Source organism: Panthera leo, chromosome D1 (assembly GCF_018350215.1).
Source record: "Panthera leo isolate Ple1 chromosome D1, P.leo_Ple1_pat1.1, whole genome shotgun sequence".
In the NCBI taxonomy this organism is placed as follows: domain Eukaryota; kingdom Metazoa; phylum Chordata; class Mammalia; order Carnivora; family Felidae; genus Panthera; species Panthera leo.
In genome coordinates, this window is record NC_056688.1 from 32,510,761 (window position 1) to 32,529,778 (window position 19,018).

The window sequence follows — 19,018 nt, forward strand, 5'->3', positions numbered from 1 at the left end:
CAGAAAAACAAAAGTTGAAGAGTTCATCACCACCAAGCCAGTCTTATAAGAACCATTAAAGGGAATTCTTTGAGCAGAAAGAAAAGGCCATGAAGAGGAATAAGAAAATTATAAAAGGAAAAAATTTGACAAGTAAATACAAACATATACTAAGTAGTAGATAAATCACTTATAAAGCTAGTATGGAGGAAAAGCACAAAGGCAGTAAAATCAATTATATCTATAAAAATTGGTCAAAGGTTTACAAAATAATAGCATGTAAAGTATGACATCAAAACATAATATGTAGGGGGTATAATAGCTAATTTAGTGCTTTTAGAATGGGTCCAAACTTAGGTGACCATCAATTTATGTAGATTGCTATATTCATAGATGTAATTTGAACCTAATGATAACCACAAATCAAAACAGATACACAAAAAAATAAAGAGAAAGGAATCCAGCATAACACTAAAGAAAACCATCAAACCACAAAGGAAGAAGGCAAGAGAAGAAAGGAATAAAGAACTACAAACACAACCAGAAAATAACTCACAAATGACAATAACTACATACATCTCAATAATTACTTTAAATGTGAATGTACTAAATAATCAAAAGACATAGGGAGACTGAATGGATAAAAAAGACCCACCTGCATGCTACCTACAACAAACTCACTCCATACCTAAAAAGACATGTAGATTAAAAAAGAAGGGACAAAAAATCACTTACCATGTAAATGTCAAAAGAAAGCTGGGTACCAACAACTTATGTCAGACAAAATAGACTTTAAAACAAAGACTTTAACAAGTGACACTGAAGGACACTATGTAATCATAAAGGAACAATCCAATAGGAAGATGTAACAATTGCAAATATTTACACACCCAATATGGCGGCATCTAAATACATAAAGTTACTATTAACAGTCCTAAAGAAAAAAACTGACAGTAACATAACAGTAATAGGGACCTTAACACCACATTTACATCAATGGACAGATCATTCAGACAGAAAATCAAGAAAGAAACAGTGGCTTTGAGTGACACATTGGACGAGATGGACCTGACAGATATATACGGAAAATTTCATCCAAAAATAGATGGGAAAGTTAAAATAGTGGAGTACAAGTAGGACCCTATGCTTGCCTCATGCCTTGAACACAGCTATATAAATATCAAATCATTCTGAACACCCAACAAATAGATCTCAAGACTGAGAAAACAAACAGAACAACTAGAAGGAGAGGAGAAGCCATATCATGAAAGGTAGGAGGAGCAGAGATGTGATTTGGAGAAGGAAAGGATCATGGGTGCTATGGAGGGCAGGGAGCCCTGATCACAGAGAGTGGAGAGAGAGACACACACACAGAGACAGAGAAACCCACAGGCGATCACAGAAGTGAAAGATTTCACCAAAAATATTGACTGGGAAAATAAGAGGGTCTCATTATTTTATTTTATTATTTTATTTTTTTAATTTATATCCAAGTTAGTTAGCATATAGTGAAACAATGATTTCAGGAGTAGATTCCTTAATGCCCCTTACCCATTTAACCAATTCCCCTCCCACAACCCCTCCAGTAACTCTCTGTTTGCTCTCTGTATTTAAGAGTCTCTAATGTTTTGTCCCCCTTCCTGTTTTTGTTATTTTTGCTTCCCTTCTTTTATGTTCATCTGTTTTGTGTCTTAAATTCCTCACATTAGTGAAGCCATATGATATTTGTCTTTCTCTGACTGACTAATTTCACTTAGCATAATACCCTCTAGTTCCATCCATGTAGTTGTAAATGGCAAGATTTCATTCTTTTTGATCGCTGAGTAATGCTCCACTGTATATGTACCACATCTTCTTTATCCATTCACCCATCAATGGACATTTGGGTTCTTTCCATACTTTGGCTATTGTCAATAGTACTGCTATAAACATTGGGGTACATGTGCCCCTTCAAAACAGCACACCTGAATCCCTTGGATAGATACCTAGTAGTGCAATTGTTGGGTTGTAGGCTAGTTCTATTTTTAATTTTTTGAGGAACCTCCATACTGTTTTACAGAGTGGCTGCAACAGTTTGCATTCCTACCAGCAGTGCAAAAGAGATCCTCTTTCTCTGCATTCTCGCCAACATCTGTTGTTTCCTGGGCTGTTAATGTTAGCCATTCTGACAGGTGTAAGGTGGCATCTCATTGTGGTTTTGATTTGTATTTCCCTGATGATGAGTGATGTTGAGCATTTTTTCATGTGTCTGTTGGCCATCTGTATGTCTTCTTTAGAGAAGTGTCTATTCATGTCTTTTGCCCATTTCACCACTGGATTATTCGTTTTTTGGGTGTTGATTTTGATAAGTTATCTATAGATTTTGGATACTAACCCTTCATCTGATACGTCATTTGCAAATATCTTCTTCAATTCCGTTGGTTGCCTTTAGGTTTGCTGATTGTTTCCTTCACTGTGCAGAAACTTTTTATTTTGATGAGATCCCAGTAGTTCATTCTGGCTTTTGTTCCCTTGCCTCCAGAAATATGTTGAGAAAGAAGTTGCTGTGGCTGAGGTCAAAGAGGTTTTTACCTGCTTTCTCCTCTAGGATTTTGATGGCTTACTGTCTTACATTTAGATTTTTCATCCATTTTGAGTTTATTTTTGCGTATGGTGTAATAAAGTGGTCCAGGTTTGTAGGCACATGGATGGCTCAGTCGGTTGAGCATCTGATTTAGGCTCAGGTCATAATCTCACTTCTTGAATTGAGCCCCAGGTCAGGTTCTGTGCTGACAGCTTGGAGCCTACTTCAGATTCTGTCTTCCTCGTTTTTTGCCCCTCCCCCACTCACACTCTATCTGTCTCTCAAAAATGAATAAACCTTAAAATAAAGTGGTCCAGGTTCGTTTTTTTCGCATGTTGCTGTCCAGCACCATTGGCTGAAGAGACTATCTTTATTCCATTGGGTATTCTTTCCTGCTTTGTCAAAGGCTAGTTGGCCATATGTTTGTGTGTCCATTTCTGGGTTCTCTATTCTGTTCTGTTGATCTGAGTGTTTGTTCTTGTGATAGTACCATACTGTCTTGATGATTACAGTTTTGTAAAACAGCTTGAAGTGCGGGATTGTGATGCCTCCAGCTTTGGTTTTCTTTCTCAAGATTGCTTTGGCTATTCGGGGTCTTTTCTGGTTCCATACAGATTTTAGGATTATTTGTTCTAGCTCCGTGAAGAATGCTGGTGTTATTTTGATAGCGATTTCATTGAATATGTAGATTGCTTTGGGTAGTATTGCCATTTTAACAATATTTGTTCTTCTTATCCAGGAACATGGAATATTTTCCCCTTTTTTGTGTATTTTTCAATTTCTTTCACAAGGTTTCTATAGTTTTCAGTGTATAGATTTTTCACTTCTTTGGTTAGATTTATTCCTAGGTATTTTATGGTTTTTGGTTCAATTGAAAATGGGATCTATTCTTGATTTCTCTTTCTGTTGCTGCACTGTTGGTGTATAGGAATGCAACCGATTTCTGTGCATTGACTTTATATCCTACAACTTTCCTGAATTCATGAATCAGTTCTAGCAGTTTTTTGGTGGAATCTTCTGGGTTTTCCATATAAAGTATCACGTCATCTGTGAAGAGTGAAATTTTGACCTCCTCCTGGCTGATTTGGATGTCTTTTATTCCTTTGCGTTGTCTCACTGCTGAGGCAAAGACTTCCAATACTATGTTGGATAGCAGTGGTGAGAGTGGACATCCCTGTCTCGTTCCTGACCTTAGGGGGAAAGTGATCAGTTTTTCCCCATTGAGGATGATATTATTGGTGGGTCTTACATTTATGGTCTTTATGATCTTGAGGTATGATCCTTCTATCCCTACTTTCTTGAGGGTTTTTATCAAGAAAGAATGCTGTTTTGTCAAATGCTTTCTCTGCATCTATTCAGAAGATCATGTGGTTCTTGTCCTTTTTTTGCTGATGTAACATATCACACTGATTGTTTTATGAATATTGAACCAGTCCTGCATCCCAGGTATAAGTCCCACTTGGTCGTGGTGAATAATTTTTTTTAATGTATTGTTGGATCCAGTTGGCTAATAACTTTTTGCGGATTTTTGCATCCATGTTCATCAGGGAAATTGGTCTATAGTTCTCCTTTTTAGTGGGGTCTTTGTCTGGTTTTGGAATCAAGGTAATGCTGGGTTCCTAAAAAGACTTTGGAAGTTTTCTTTCCATTTCTATTTTTTGGAGCAACTTCAAGAGAATAGGTGTTACCTCTTTAAATGTTTTGTAGGATTCCCCTTGAAAGCCATCTTGCCCTGGACTCTTGTTTTTTGGGAGTTTTTAAATTACTAATTTGATTTCTTTATTGGTTATGGGTCTGTTCAAATTTTCCATTTTCCCTTTTCAGTTGTGGTAGTGTATATGTTTCTAAGAACTTGTCCATTTCTTCCAGATTTCCCATTTTATTGGCGTATAATTTCTTGTAATATTCTCTTATTATTGTTTGTATTTCTGCTGTGTTGGTTGTGGTCTCTCATGTTTCATTCTTGATTTCATTAACTTGGGTCCTTTCCTTTTTTTTTTTTTTTTTGATCAATCTGGCTGGGCTTATCAATTTTGTTAATTCTTTTAAAGAAACAGTTTATGGCTTCATTGATTTGTTCTACTGTTTTTTTTTTGTTTTGTTTTGTTTTGATATCATTAATTTCTGCTCTAATCTTTATTATTTCCTGTCTTCTACTGGTTTTGGGTTTTATTTGCTGTTCTTTTTCAGCTCTTTAAGGTATAAAGTTAGTTTGAGTATCTGAGACCTTTCTTCTGTCTTTAGGAAGGCCTGTATTGCTATATATTTCCCTCTTATGACCGCCTTTGCTGAATTACAGATATTTGGGGCTGTGGTGTTATCATTTTCATTGGTTTCCATATACCTCTTAATTGCCTCTTTAACTTCTTGGTTAACCCCTTCCTTCTTTAGTAGGATGTTCTTTAGTCTCCAGGTATTTTTTATCTTTCCAGATATTTTCTTGTGGTTGACTTTGAGTTGCATAGCATTGTGGTCTGAAAATATGTAAGGTATGATCTCAATATTTTTGTACTCTTGAGGGCTGATTTATGTCCCAGTATGTGATCTATTCTGGAGACCATTCTATGTCCACTGTAGAAGAATGTGTATTCTGCTGCTTTAGGATGAAATGTTCTGAATACATCTATTTAGTTCATCTGTTCCAGTGTGTCACATTGTTTTCTTTTTGATTTTCTGATTAGATGATCTGTCCATTGCTGTAAGTGGGGTGTTGATGTCCCCTACCATTATGGTAGTATTATCAATGAGTTTCTTTATGTTTGTGATTAATTGATTTATATATTTGTGTACTTCCATATTTGGAGCATAAATGTTCACAATTGTTAGGAGTTCTTGGTGGATAGACCCCTTAATTATGATATAATGCCCTTCTTCACCACTTGTTACAGTCTTTATTTTAAAGTCTAGATTGTCTGATATAAGTATGGCTACTACAGCTTTCTTTTGTCGACCATTAACATGATAGATGGTTCTCTATCCTCTTTCTGTCTGAAGGTGTCTTTAGGTCTAAAGTGGGTCTCTTGTAAACAGTATATAGATGGATCTTGTTTTCTTTTCCATTCTGTTACCCTGTCTTTTGATTGGAGTATTTAATCCATGATGTTTAGAGTGAGTACTGAAATATATGAATTTATTGCCATTATGTTGCTTGTAAAGTTGGAGTTTCTGGTGGTGTTTTCTGGTCCTTTCTATTTTTTGCTGCTTTTTGTCTTTTTGTTTGTTTTCTTGTTTGTTTGTTTGTTTGTTTGTTTGTTTGTTTTCGTCTTTTCCCTCCTCAGAGAGTCCCCCTAAATGTTTCTTCTGGACTGGCTTAGTGGTCATGAACTTCTTTAATTTTTTTTGTCTGGGAAACTTTTTATCTCCCCTTCTATTTTGAATGACAGGTTTGCTGGATGAAGAATTCTTGTGTGCATATTTTTCTGATTCAGCACGTTGAAAAAATCCTGCCACTCCTTTCTGGCCTGCCAAGTTTCTGTGCATAGGTGTGCTGTGATCCTGATCTGTCTTCCATTGGAGGTTAAGGACATTTTTCCCTTACTGCTTTCATGATTCTTTCCTTACCTGAGTATTTTGTGAATTTGACTCTTATACATCTTGTTCATGGTCGGTTTTTGTTGAATCTAATTGGAGTCCTCTGTGTTTCCTGGATTTTGATGTCTGTGTCTTTGCCCAGATTAGGAAAATTTTCTGGTATGGGTTGCTCACAGTACCCTTCTCCCCCTTTTTCTCTCTCTTCCTCTTCTGGGACCCTTATGATTCTGATGTTGTTCCTTTTTAATGAGTCACTAAGTTCTCTAGTTCTTAAATCATGCTGTTTTGCCTTATTTCCCTTTTATTTCTGCTTCACTGTTCTCCATAAGTTTGTCCTCTATCTCAATGATTCGCTGCTCTGCTTCATCCATCCTTGCTGCCATGGCATCCATTTGAGATTGCAGCTCAGTTATAGCATTTTTTATTTCATCCTTGCTAGCTTTTACTTCTTTTGTCTCCGCAGAAAGGGATTCTAATCTATTTCAACCCCAGCTAGTATTCTTATTACCATGATTCTAAATTCTGGTTGAGGCATCATCTTGTATCTGTGTTGATTAAATCCTGGCTATCATTTCTTCCTGTTCTTTCTTTTGGGGTGAATTCCTTTGTTTCATCATTTTGAAGGAAGAAAAGAAGCTAATAAGGTAAAAAAAATTAAAAATTAAAAACAACACAACAAAATCAAATAAAGGATGCTAGTTCCTAGGTGTGTTTTATTCTGGTTGCTGAAAGGAACTTGATAGATTATAGAAAAAAGGGAAAGATAAAAAAAAGGAAAAAAAGAAAAAAGAAGGAAAACGTTTGAAAATTTGAAAAAAATGAATACACTAAAATAAAATAAAATGAAATGGCAGAAGTAAAATAGAATTATGATTATTTACAAAAAAGTAAAAATATAGTGGAAACAAAATTAAACTTTTTTACTAAAAATAGAAAATAAAAATACACATTTTATCTTTCTGCATTTAAGAGTAAGAAAATAAAAGAAAAATAGTGAGTATATAGACCGGCGAACAGAATGAAATATGATGGAAATTACATCCATTTTCCCTTAGAAGTCAAACTACGAAGCACTTTATAGTCCACAAACTAAGCAGGCAGAGAGACTTGTGTTCCTGAAGAACGAGGTTGGCCCAGTTGGGTGGAGTTTAGTGTAATGGCTCCGTTATCCACTAGATGGCCCTGCTTAGTTTACTGGGGTGGATTGTTGTGGCGTATGTAGCTGTGTATGAGCATGTGCAGAAAGGGTGAAAATAGCATCACCCAGCTATGCAGTCTCTAGTATCAGAACTCTGTGCTCTCCCACCAGCAATTGGTCACCCTCGTTTGTTTGTGGCTACCATCCACTCCCCACTTTTACACTGTCTGTGACCAGGCCATCAGGCTGCTAGGTGGCACCTCTCTCCTGAGTTCATCCCAGATGTGGCTGTGTTCCCAAACCCTCACTTCTGAGGGATTGTGGCTTTGACTCATTCTGACCCACTAAGGGAAGGTCTCACAGAGCAATGGCTGAGTGCCTGCCTGCCTCCAGAACATTTGTGAGCCCACACTGCTTGCAATGTCCAGAGACTGCAGCTAGGTGCCAGTCTGCTCCAGAAAAATTCATGGAATCATGTAGCAGCAGTGTTTCAGGGATTAAGGTAAATCACAACACACATCTGGCACCAGGCTTCCCCCTTAATGTCCTTGTTCCAGCACCAGTGAATGTGGTTGTTCTCCAGGCTCTGCTGGGACTTTGCCTGTGGGGTGGCCACACAGCCTCTACCAAATGTCCTCCCAGCAGGGGAGCTGCCTTCCCTGTGTGGCCCAAGGACCCTTCAGACCTTGCTCTCTGCTCTTGGTGATTTGCCCTTCCCACCAGAGTACTGCCAAGTATTGAGCTGTAGAGTTTCAGACTCTGTGCTTCCACTGTTTATAGAATCTTAATGGAATTTAAACCCTCTCTTTTCTCCTTTCTTACTTTTTTGTTCAGTCCCTTGTGACTCTTTCTTTTTTCTCCTGCCGCTTTTGGGGGGGGAGGTTTTCCCACCCTCTCTCCCTGTAGCCATCCTCTCTCCACAAGCAAAAACAGCTCCCTACCCATCATGGCTTCTCTCTCCCCCAGTTCACCTCTCTGAACAATGTACCTGTCGAGTTCTGTGATTCACGTTGTGTAGATTGTTGTGTTAATCCTCAAATCAGTTTTCTAGATGTGCAAGATGGTTTAGTGTTGATCTAGCTGCATTTCAGGGATGAGAGATGCAAAAAAAAACCACTTCCATGTTGTTCCACCATCTTGGTTCCTCCAAAAGAGGGGCTCATTATTATGAGTTTTTACAACTAGCAGAGCTCAGAGAGTGGAGATTTAGGAATCCAGTCTGTGGCCAGTGTAGAGCCTGGCATGTGTGGTGCTGTTCCTGTGGAGAAGGAGGGCAGTGGCCTGGGAGAAGATGGTGTGATCTGAGGATCCCCTGGGACACACGGAGAGAGGTGTTTCCTCCGTGTTGGAGTGCATCAGAGAGGGGGGATCATTGCTTCTCAGAGGACAAAATACCCGGTGGGTACCATTGCACTCCCTCACCCATTAAGCACAGGTATAGAGATACCTGCTTGTTGCTGTGCCTTACTCTAAAATCCAAGATCCTATGTATTGGTGTGACTGCCCTTCTTGGACAAACCAGCCATAGTGCAGTGAGACCCTACCCTAGAGGACCAGCACAGGTCCATGCCATGCTGATTATCTAAAGTTCAGAGTTTTGAAACTCAGCTGGTATGCCTGAGTTAAAAGACAGGTACACTGAATGGCCAGGTAGGCAGACAGCCCCAACACAGACAAGGTGAAGGCAGGGATCAGAGGGATACTGGAGACACACGTGGAGATATTGTTTGCTCTTCTGTGAGGGCTTCCAAGACACTGGCAGGTGTGAACTCTCATCTCTGGGGGTGACAGAGAGAGCTGATGCCTCACTCAGTACAGGCTGAGTTCAGTGAGTAGAACATCAACAACAGTGGAGCCACGTACAACAAGCCCCACCCTTCTCCACTTTTCAGGTGCTTTTTAACTAGAACAAATATGCCTGAGTACCAGACCATCAAGGCCATTCCACAGAAGACCAACACAAACCTCCCTGCAAATACCAAGTTTACTAACCATAGAGTGCTGAAAAGCTTCAGCTCTAATGGAAATAATATCAGACCTCTTTTAGCAAGCAGACCAGATAACACCTAGTTAAAACTTGCCACACTATGGACAAGGTTCAAACACTTTCCACTTCAGCCAAGGAGAAACTCTGAAGAGGACTGATGTGAAGGAAAGAGCAGCCAAACACAGTAGCAGAGTGCACACAGCATACAAAAGAGAAACTCCTGAAGTGCCAGGCCCTGGACAGTATATGACCTCTTCTCCATAAAACCATTACTCTCAGTAGCAGGAAACATAATACAGTTTCCTAACACAGAGAAGAAGACAGAGACATAAACAAAAGGCTAAGATGAAAGAATTCATCTTAAAAGAGAGAACAAGAAAAGGTCATGGCCAGGGATCTAATGTAAACATATAAGCAATATGCCTAACCCAGAATTTAAAACAGTCAGAAGGATATTGCTGGACTTAAGAAAAGCATAAAAGACACCAAGGAGTCCCTTAATGCAGAGATAAAAGACCTAAAATCTAGTCAGACCTGAAAAAAAAATGCTATAACCAAGATGCAAAAGCCACTTGCTGTAATGACCACAAAGATGGAAGAAACAAAGGAGTGAATAAGTGATATAGAAGATAAAATTATGGAAAATAGGGAAACTGAATAGAGAGAGGGAAAGAAAAATCATGGATCATGAATGTTGACTCAGAGGATTCAGCAACTCCATAAACCATAATAACATTCATATCATAGGAGTCCCAGAAGAAAAACAAAGGGAAAGGGGGCAGAAGGTTTATATGAGCAAAGTATAGCTGAAAATATTCCTAATCAAGGGGAAGAAGCAGACATTCAAATCTCAGAGGCAGAGAGAACTCCTATCAAAATTAACCAGAACAGACCAACACCAAGACATATCACAGTAAAATTTGAAAAATACAGAGATAAGGAAAAAAATCCTAAAAACAACAAGGGAAAGGAATTCCCTAACCTACAAGGGAAGACAAATAAAGTTAGGAGTAGACCTCTATCAGAAATTTGGCAGGCCTAAAGGGAGTGGCATGATATATTCAACATGCTGAATGGGAAAACATGTTGCCAAGAATACATTAACTAGCAAGGCTGCCACTCAGAATAGAAGGATAGATAAAGAGTTTCTCAGACAAACAAACACTAAAGGAGTTCATGGCCACTAATACAGCCCTACAGGAAATATTAAAGAGGACTATTGAGTGGGAAAGAAAGACCAAAAATGACAAAGACTACAAAGGAACAGAGAAAATTTCGAAAAACTACAACTTAAAGGTAATACAATGGCACAAAGATCATAGCTATCTATAATCACTCTGAATGTAAATGGACTAAATGCTCCATCAAAATACATAGGATATCTGAATGGATTCAAAAAAATCAAGACTAATCTATATGCACCTACAAGAGACTCATCTTAGACGTAAAGACACCTACAGATTGAAAGTGAGGGGATGGAGAAGCAATTATCACACTAATGGACATCAAAAGAAAGCCAGAGTAGCCATACTTATATCAAACAAACTAGACTTTAAAACAAAGACTGTAACAAAAGATGAATAAGGGCACTATATCATAATATATCATAATAAAGGCATCTATCCAACAAGATCTCACATTTGTAAACATTTATGCCCCCAAATGGAAAACACCCAAATATATAAAACAATTAATAAAAAACATAAAGGAACTCATTGATAATAACACAATAGTAGCAGCGGATTTAACACCACACTTACAACAATGGACAGATCATCTAAGAATAAAATCAAAAAGGAAACAATGGCTTTGAATGACACACTGGACTAGATGGACTTAAAAGCTATATTTAGAACATTTCATCCTAAATTAACAGAATACACATTCTTTTCAAGTACACATGGGACATTCTCCAGAATAGATCACATTTCACAATATTTGACAATAAGTCACAAATCAAGCCTCAACAAGTACAAAAAGATTAAGATCATATCATGCATATTTGATGACCACAATGCTGTGAAACTTGAAGCCAACCAGAAGAAAAAATTTGGAAATACCACAAATACATGGAGGTTAAAAACAATCCTACAACAGAATGGGTGGGTTAACCAGGAAATTAAAGAATAAATTAAAAAATACATAGAAACATATGAAATATTTAAAAATACACAGAAAGAAAGAGGGGCACCTGGGCGGCTCAGTCAGTTAAGTGTCCGACTTTGGCTCAGGTCATGAATTTGAAAACTGTGGGTTCAGGCCCCACGTCGGGCTCTGTGCTGACATCTCAGAGCCTGATCCTGCTTCAGATTCTCTGTCCCTCTTTCTCTCTACCTCTTACACCCTCTGTCTTCCTCTCTCAAAAATAAATAAATATTTTTAAAAAATGTTTATGACATAGAAACATATGAAACAGTATGGTCCAAAACCTTTGGGGTACAGCAAAAGCAGTCATAAGAGGGAAGTATATAGAATATAGGTCTACCTCAAAAAGGTAGAAAAATCTCAAAACTCTCAAACATAATGTAACCTTAAACTTAAAGTAGCAAAAAAAAGAATAGTAAATGAAACCTAAAGCCAGAAGAAGGAAAATAATAAAGATTAGAGCAGAAACAAATGATAGAGAAAAAAACAAACAAAAACAGTAGAACAGACCAATGAAACTAGGAGCTGGTTTATTGAAAGAATTAAAAACTTTATAAACCCCTAGCTGGACTTATCAAAAAGAAAAGAGAAAGAATCCAAATAAATAAAATAAAAAATGAAAGGGGAGATATTACAAGCTACACCACAGGAAAAATTATAAGAGAATATTATGAAAAATCATATGCCAACAAATTGGGCAATCTGGAAGAAATGGATAAATTCCTAGGAACATATAACCTCCCAAAACTGAAACAGGAAGAAATGTAAAATTTGAACAGACTGATAAACAGAAAAGAAGTTGAATCAATAATCAAAAATCTCCCAAAAAACAAAAGTCCAAGGCCAGATGACTTCCCAGGGGAATTCTACTAAACATTTAGAGAAAAGTTAATACCTATTCTTCTCAAACTTTTCCAAAAAATATAAATGGAAGGAAAACTTCCAAACTCATTTGACAAGGCCAAAATTACCTTGATTCCAACACCAAAAAAAAAGACCCCCTGCTAAAAGGGAAAAATTACAGACCAATATCCCAAATGAACATGGATGACAAATTTCTCAGCAAAATACTAGCAAATTGAATCCAACAATACATTAAAAGAATCATTCACCACAGTCTAGTGGGATTTATTCCTGGGCTGCAGGAGTGGTTCGATATTTTCAAATCAGTCAATGTGAATCACCACATTAATAAAACGATGATCTGTCAATAGATGTAGAAAAAATGACAAAGCATTGCATCAATTCTTAATAAAAACCCTCAACAAAGTAGGGATAGAAGGAACATACCTCAAAATCATAAAGCACATATGAAAAACCCATAGCTACTTTCATCCTCTCTGGGGAGAAATTGAAAGCTTTTTCCCTACAGTCAGAAACATGACAGGGATATCCACTCTCACCATTGTCATTCGATATAGTACTTGAAGTCCTAACCTCAGCAATCAGAAAACAAAAAGAAATAAAAGTCATCCAAATTAGCAAGAAGTCAAACTTTCACTCTTCATAGATGACGTGATACCCTACATAGAACCTGAATGACTACACACATACACACACACACACAACACAAAATCTCTAGAACTGATACAGAAATTCAGTAAAGTAACAGGATACAAAATCAACATACAGAAATCTGTCCATTTCAATACAATATTGAAGTGGCAGAAAGAGAAATATAGGAATCACTCCCAGTTACTATTGTACCAAAATCCATAAGATACCTAGGAATAAACCTAACTAAAGAAGTAAAAGATCTGTACTCTGAAGACTATAGAATGCTTATGAGAGAAATTGAAGAAGACACAAAGAAATTTTTTTAAAAATCATGTTCATGGGTTAGAAGAACAAACACTGTTAGAATGTCTATACTATCCAAAGCAATCTACACATTCAATGCAATCCTTACAAAAATACTACAAGTATTTTTAACAGAGCTATACAAACAATCCTAAAATTTGCATGGAACCACAAAGGAGTCTGAATAGTGAAAGCAATCTTAAAAAAGAAAGGCAAAGCTGGAGGTATCACAATTCTGGATTTTAAGCTATATTACAAAAGCTGTAGTCATCAAGCACAAACACAGACATAGATCAATGGAACAGAATAGAAAACACAGAGGGGTGCCTGGGTGACTGTCATTTAAGGGTTTGATTCTTGATTTCAGCCCAGGTCATTCATGAGATCAAGCCCAGACAGCTCAGAGCCTGCTTGGGATTTTCTCTCTACCTCTCTCTCTGCCCCTTCCCAGTACTCTCTTTCTCTCCTTTCAAAATAAATAAACATTAATGAAAAAACACAAATGGATCTATAAGGCCAACTCTTCTTTGAAAATGCAGGAAAGAATATCCAATGGAAAAAAGACAGTCTCTTCAACAAATAGTGTTTGGAAAACTAGACAACAAAATGCAGAAGAATGAAACCATACAACTTTCTTACACCATACACAAAAATATATTCAAAATGAATGAAAGACCTAAATGTGATACAGAGAACCACCAAAATCCTGGAGGAGAAAAAAGTCAGTAAACACTTTGACATTGGCTATAACAACTTCTTGCCAGGCACATCCCCTGAAGCAAGGGAAACAAAAGCAAAAATAAACTTTGAGACTTCATCAAGAGAAAAAGCTTCTGCAATCGTGAAGGGAACAATCAACAAAACTAAAATACAACCTTCAGAAAAGGAGAAGATATTTGCAAATGGCATATCTGATAGTTAGTATCCAAAATATATAAAGAACTGATGCAACTCAATACCCAAAAACAAATAATCCAGTTAAGAAATGGGCAGAAGACATGATTAGGTGTTTTTCCAAAGAATGCATACAAATGGCTAAGAGACACATGAAAAAATGCTCAACATCAGTCATCTTCAGGGAAATATAAATTAAAACTATGATGAGATACCACCTCACAAATCAGAGGGGCTAAAATTAACAACACAAGGAAGAACAGATGTTGGAGGGTGCAGAGAAACACACTGTTGGTGGGAATGCAAACTTGTGCCGCCACTGTGGAAAACAGTATGGAGGTTCCTCAAAATGTTAAAAATAGAACTATCCTATGATCTAGCAATTGCATTACTAGGTATTTACCCAAAGAATTAAAAAAAATAGTGATTTGAAGGGATATATGCACCTCTATGTTTATAGCAGCATTATCAACAATATCTAAATTATGGAAAGAGACCAAATGTCCACTGACCAATGACTGTATAAATAAGATTTGGTATATATACACACACAATAGAATATTACCCCGCCATAAAAAAAAGAATGAAATATTGCCATTTTCAAGAACATGGTTGGAGGTGGAGTGTATTATGCTAAGTAAAATGTCAGTCAGAGAAATATAAACACCATATGATTTCACTTATATGTGGAATTTAAGAAACAAAACCGATAAACATAGGGGAAAGAAAATAAAAGACACAGACAAACCATAAAAGAGACTCTCAACAATAGAGAACAAACTGAGGGTTACTGGAAGGAAGTGGGCAGGGGGATGGCCTAAATGGGTGATGAGTATTTATGAGGGCACATGTGATGAGCACTGGGTGTTGTAGGTAAGTGATGAATCACTAAATTCTGTTATTGAAACTAGTATTATACTGTATGTTAACTAAATAGAATTTAAATAAAAACTTGAAACAAAAAAAACCAAAAATAGTTATTCTTTGGAGTTGTTTTCTGAAGACCCCTGATACAGATGTAGCCACATCAATGTGCAAATTTTGTTTGTTGATGAGTTAGTTTATATCTAAAGCTGAGTGGGGAGAACTTTTTGGTTTCTTGTTTTCACATTAGCTTTATAGTGATTTCAATAAAAATATTTTCAGGCCCTTGAACCTTTAAAAAATTGTGAAAATGCTCATAATTAACTGTATGAAAAACACTCCTGTTATAAGATCATGTGAAAAGTCAGCATCTTAATAATTTAAAATAAATATAAAGAGAAAAGGGGAAAAAAAAAACAACACAGAAAAATACACATTCTTTACATGTGGACATGGAACATTCTCCAGAATAGATCACACATTACTCCACAAAATAAGCCTCAACAGATTCAAAAATATCAAAGTCAACCAAGAAATCAAATAGGAAATCAAAAAATACATGAGACAAATGAAAACGAAAACACAACTGCCTCAAATCTTTGGGATGCAAAAAAGACAGTTCAAAGAGGGAAGTTTATAGCAATACATGCTTACCTCAATAAACAAACACAAATTTCAAATAAACAACCTAGTCTTACACCTAAAGGAGCTAGAAAAAGAACAAAGTCCAAATCTAGTAGAAGGAAGGAAATAATAAAGATTAGAGCAGAACTAAATGAAATAGAGACTTAAAAAGCCCCTATACAACAGATCAATGTAGCCAGGAGCTTGTTCTTTGAAAATATCAATAAAATGAATAAACCTTTAGCCAAACTCATAAAGAAAAAAAGAGACAAAAGTCAAATAAATTAAATCAGAACTGAAAGAAGAGAAATAACAACCAACACCACAGTAATACAAAGAATTACAGGAGAATATTATGAAAAACTATATGCCCATAAATCGATCAACCTAAATGAAATGAATAAATTCCTAGAAACACATAACCTTCCAAAAGTGAACCAGGAAGAAATAGAAAGTTTGAACAATTACTAGCAATGAAATTAAATCAGTCATAAAACAAACAAACAAACAAACAAAAAACTACCCATGTCCCCAAAAAAGGTCCAGGACAAGATGGCTTCAAGGCAAATTCTACTAAACATTTTAAAAAGAGTTAATACAGGGACACCTGGGTGGCTCATTCGGTTGAGCATCTGACTCAGCTCAGATCACGATCCCAGGGTTGTGGGATTGATTAAGCCCTGCTTAAGATTCTCTCTCTCTCTCTCTCTCTCTCTCTCTCTCTCTCTCAAATAATAAATAGAATAGAATGGAATAGAATAGAATAGAATAGAATAGAATAGAATAGAATTAGAATTAATACAGGGAAAAAGAAGGATGGGATGATAGCAGAGGAGGAGGACCCTAGGCTCACCTCATCCCAAGGGTACAACTTGATAACACTCACATCAGTATCAGTAACTCAGCAAATGACCCAAAGACTGGCAGAACAAACTCCACAACTAAATATATAGAAGTCACATCAAAGAAGGTAGGGAGTGTAAGGAAGCAGTGGAAAGGTAAATAGATCACAGGGCTCTCTGCTGGAGGAAGGGACTGGCAGGCACAGAGAATGGAGAATATCACACCCAGGAGCTTGCTTGGGAAGACAAATTCCCATAACAATTGGCTTTGAAAACTAGAGAGGCTGAGTTTCAAGTTTCCTGAGTTCTTACAACCAGCAGGACTTAAATCAGTGGGCTCAGTTTGGGGAGAGTCTGGAGGACAATAGGAAACTGAGTCCTTGTCCTTCCTCTTTTAAAGAGATGACACAGCAAACAGCCTATGAGCAAACAGCTTAGAAGTAGCAGTATGAAAAATGTCTCGGTCATGCAGAAGAGTTATTTACCAATTTCAGAATGTGTCCAGGATAGACAGAGACTCCTCCAGAGACAAAAGAGCTGGTAGGTGCCATTTCTCTACCCCACGCTTCAGTTTAAACACAGGACCATCTACGGGAACCAGCGTGGTGCTGACATTAATTATCTAACTTGCTTGTACCAAGCCCAGTCTCTCCCCCGAGACTTTGGTGGATTTTCCCTTCCCAGTCACACTTACCTCAGTCCCAGTGCTGTTGGGTCCCTCTCCTGGAAGACAGGGCATACCTTGCCAACACCACATCTCCTGACCCACCTGCTTTGTGGGACCTTGGTCCCAGTTGTGGTGATGGTGGAACCCCTCTAAGGAGGAACCAGCATACACCTTGTTCAAACTGTGTGCCCTACCCACACATGTTTTGCAGATCCTAAGTTCACCCTTCCCACATTTATAACTATGTATCACTCATATCTGAGTAAAAAAAAAAAAAAAAAAAAAAAAAAAAAAACAAAAAACAGAGAGTAACCCAAATACTGGCAGAAGAAACTCCACTAATAAATGTAGAGAAGAAGCCACATCAGAGACATTAGAAAGGGCAGAAATAGGTGGTCTGGCGCTGCACACAGAAAGGAAGAATCTCCAGTTGAAGAGAGGGGAAAGCCCCAAATGGAACAGGAAAAAGAAAAAAATTATAAAAATTGGGAAGAGGTTAAGGGAACTGATCAACATCATCAAATAATAATTGCATTATAGGGATACTAGAAGAACAAAGAGAGAAGAGGGAAGAAAATGTTTTTAAAGAAATAATAGCTGAAAACGGCCTTAACTGGGAGTAGGAAACAGACATCTACATCCAGGAAGCACAGACACTCTCCATCAAAATCAACCCAAGGGGGTCCACACCAGGAAGCCTTCATGGGGATATGGAATCCCCATAATTTCTGTCTTTGAAAACCATCAGGCCTGAATTCTATGAGTTTGTATATCAGCAGAACTTGGAGCCTGGAGCTTTAAGTCAGCTGAGCCACCTAACTTAGCCCTGAGCAAGCTGGGGGCACAGGAGGGCCACTGATAGCCAGATCCCCACCCTTAAAGAGACAACAGCCTGAAAAGATGCAATATAAAAGTGACAGCTTACACAACAGAAGGGTAATCCATTTATACTTATTTTGTTGGGGGACTTTTCTGAGAACAAAAGAGCTGGCAGGTGCCATTTTCCTCCCCTGACCCCCAGCATAAACACAGAGCTTTGTGGTACTGAGGAGGCAGCACTGTACAGACACATAATATCTAATCTGCTAGCAGTGTGTCCTGTACACAAGTTCTCCTGAAGATTCACCTACTCCAAGCCTGCTGGCCTTGACCCTGGGCTAAGCACAAATTTTGTTAACTCTATGCATGTCCTGCCCAGCTGCTGTCTCTGTGCACCTTTCCACAGTAGACGCCTCATTTCAAGGGATCTGGCTTGGGACTAGTGACTCAGTACAAATTTCCCTAACACCACATATGCCCAGACCAGCTGCTGCATGCACAGACATCTCACACTCCAGCCACAATATTCCACACAGAGCTGTTGAATACAAAGACACCCTGCCCTATGCACAGACACTGAACATGCCTAGCTACTGCCACTGCTATGTGCCACACTTCTGGCTGTTGCTGCACTTCCAGGGATCAGCCTAGGACTAGCTGCTCAGTGCAAATTTTGCTAACTCTGATCCCACACCCACAATTACTCCCATTACTCTGAATGGATCTCGCCCATTCGGAACCACCCTGTCTGGGTTTCACTAACATCACAGAAAGTAAGGAGAGCCCACAATAGGCAAAGAGTCAATCTAGACATCTGGACTAAAAGGAAAGGCAACTCAGGTATAATAGCAGGAGTTAAGCAACACAAATAGGAGATTTCCCTGAAATGCCAGGTTCTGGTGAATAGGGGACACTGCTCTGTGGGTGCTAAAGGACCTTGTCTGCATAAAACCACTACTTTCAAGAGCAGAAAACATAGCTGACTTTCCTAACATACAGAAACAGACACAGAGAGGTAAACAAACAAACAAAAAAGAGACAGAGAATTATGTCCCAAATGAAAAAATAAGACAAAATCACAACAAGAGATCTAAGTGGAAGAGAAATAAATAATATGCCTGGCAGAGAATTTAAAGGAATGAATATAAAGATACTCACTGGACTT

The 19,018-nt window shown here is 37.8% G+C and overlaps 1 long non-coding RNA gene across 1 annotated transcript in view; it reads right to left on the reverse strand.

Moving 5' to 3' along the window:
• LOC122201127 overlaps positions 1–17,210 on the reverse strand; it is a 40,755-nt gene extending 23,545 nt beyond the window's left edge. The window contains exon 1 of the long non-coding RNA XR_006194092.1: positions 17,062–17,210. This is a non-coding gene — a long non-coding RNA (uncharacterized LOC122201127). The remainder of the gene's footprint in view (positions 1–17,061) is intronic.
• Between the last annotated feature and the right edge of the window lie 1,808 nt (positions 17,211–19,018).